General features: G+C 40.3%; 1 pseudogene; it reads right to left on the bottom strand.

The window, feature by feature from the left end:
• Positions 1–1,224: 1,224 nt before the first annotated feature.
• LOC116551229 lies at positions 1,225–1,996 on the bottom strand (annotated as a pseudogene).
• Positions 1,997–2,577: the final 581 nt, after the last annotated feature.

The raw sequence follows: 2,577 nt of genomic DNA, 5'->3' as shown, positions 1-2,577 counted from the left end.
CGGAGACAACAGATGCTGGAGAGGATGTGGAGAAATAGGAACACTTTTATACTGTTGGTGGGAGTGTAAATTAGTTCAACCATTGTGGAAGACAGTGTGGTGATTCCTTAAGGACCTAGAAATAGAAATTCCATTTGACCCAGCAATCCCATTACTGGGTATATATCCAAAGGATTATAAATTGTTCTACTATAAGGACACATGCACACGAATACTCATTGCAGCACTGTTTACAATAGCAAAGACCTGGAACCAACCCAAATGCCCATCCATGATAGACTGGACAGGGAAAATGTGGTACATACACACCATGGAATATTATGCAGCCACCAAAAATGATGAGTTCGTGTCCTTTGTAGGGACATGGATGAACCTGGAAACCATCATTCTCAGCAAACTGACACAGAAAATCAAACACCACATGTTCTCACTCATAGGCAGGTGTTGAACAACGAGAACACATGGACACAGGGAGGGGAGCACTACACACTGGGACTGTTGGGGGGAAATGGGGGAGGGACTGGGAGGTTGGGAGGTGGGGAGAGATAGCAAGGGGAGAAATGCCAGATATAGGTGAAGGGGAGGAAGGCAGCACATCACACTGCCACAAGTGTACCTATGCAACAATCTTGCACATTCTTCACATGTGCCCCAAAGCCTAAAGTGCATTAATAAAAAAAAAAAAAGAATGCTGATGGAAAAATGAAAAGAGGCAAGGATTAGGCCTGCGTGATAATTCTGACTCATAAAACCACCTAGAGTACCACCTGCCTCAATAAGACACTCAGTTGATAGTTCCTTATTTGAACCGAATGTATCCTGATACCCTCGTAAAAATAGAAGATTTAGTGTCAATGGCTGTGTCCACATATTTGAAACATTATTGATAGTATTTTACATCAGATAAAGATGTCAGCTATTTGTATTTCAGTCCAATTTAGGCCTAAAGATCTCAGGTACAGGGTATTTGTTAATTAGACATTTTGTCTCTTCTTAAAATTCATATTTGAAATATAAGAAATTTAAGGCGTGTTTTCGCCATATTTCATGACACTTTGGAAAGAAAATCAATATATACATTGTATTACACATGCCATCTGTCAAGATGTAGCAAATGTGACCACAAACCATCATAACAGTTATGTGTAAAATTCTTAGTATATATTTCTTTTCTTTTTTCTTTTTTGAGTCTTCTGATCTTACTTATGTGTTACTCAAAAAATCTTATTTCTTACTGGATTCAGATTTAGAAGTAGAAGCTCTCAGAGAGGAAAGTCTGCTTCTTTGTGCAATTTGTTCCTGGTGCTTCTCTTTAGCCTCCTTCATTGTGTTGGCCAAAAATTTAGCATATTCTGCAGCCTCTTCCTTATTGTTCTTAGTACGCTGCTTCTTCAGAGCAATACGCCGCCGTTTGTGCTGCAGGACATGAGGAGTCACAAGACGTTGAATCTTGGGTGCTTTCGTCTTAGGTTTCTTACCTTCTTTGTTTAAGGGCTTTCTTACAACATGCTGGCGGCCGTCATCTTCTTTAGGGAGATTGGAAAGTTTGCAGAGTCTGCTAGCTCTTATGGGCCCCAGGCGACGAGGCACGGTGGTTATCAGTCAGTTCAGGAATATCTTTCTCTCGTTTTTTTTTTTTTTTTTTTTTTACGATAACCAAGCTGAGAACGCTCAGATTGGCATCCACAATGCAACCACAAACTGATTTTCTCTTTCTTTCTCCAGTTCTCTTCGGTCTATAGCAGCAGGAATGCCCCTTACTCAGTAGCAGGCAGACATGGCCATGGGTCAAGACACCCTGTTTCATGGGGAAACCTTGTTTGTTGTTCCCACCACTGATTCGGACCACATAACCCTTCCATTCTTCACCCAGAGCTTCAGCAGCAGCTTCTGTGGCCATACGCTTCTCATAAAAAGCACGAAGTTTGCATTCATCGTCCACTTCAATGAGTTTCTGACAACCAGTGACTGGGAAGGAGATGTTCAGCTTCATCTGGAAGCACCTGAATGCCTCTGAGGCACCACAGAAAAGACTTCTTTTTTTTCGTTTTACAATTTTTTTTTCTTTTGATATTGGTGTGAGTTAAATGCTCTGCACAAACCCTTCTTGGTGGCAGCAATTTTCTTCCCACTCTACCGAATAAGACTCACACTAAACATATATTTTATATATTAAAGTTTTTCTGTATTATGTGTTTCTTTTTTATTTGTTTTTTGGAGATGGAGAGCAGTAACTAATAGTTAAGCAACTCTTTAGATTAAAATTCTCATTTTCTTCCATTAGTACTTATGACTGGAAATGCTAACTCTCTCTCTCTAGCTATATCTTTATAAATCTCCCCACAGTCAGTGACACAGTTGCTAAAGTTAGCCAAAATTTTTTCCAAACATAGACCCTAGACCTTTCCAAACAAGGGCCTGGGGTCCTCTTCTCCTAAAGAGCTTTACTTCCAATCATTTAGCCTTCACGGCAAATATTGCCAGCTCAGACAGGTTAGCTCTGTCCACCTCTCTGAAGGTTCAGCATTCCAGCTACTCAACTCATGCTTACCTTTACTGATTATTTTATATTCCCTG

This window comes from Sapajus apella, unplaced genomic scaffold (assembly GCF_009761245.1).
Source record: "Sapajus apella isolate SASKATOON/1434 unplaced genomic scaffold, GSC_monkey_1.0 scaffold9, whole genome shotgun sequence".
In the NCBI taxonomy this organism is placed as follows: Eukaryota; Metazoa; Chordata; class Mammalia; order Primates; family Cebidae; genus Sapajus; species Sapajus apella.
The sequence above is the reverse complement of the archived record's forward strand: the minus strand, read 5'-3'. Positions and strand labels throughout refer to the sequence as shown.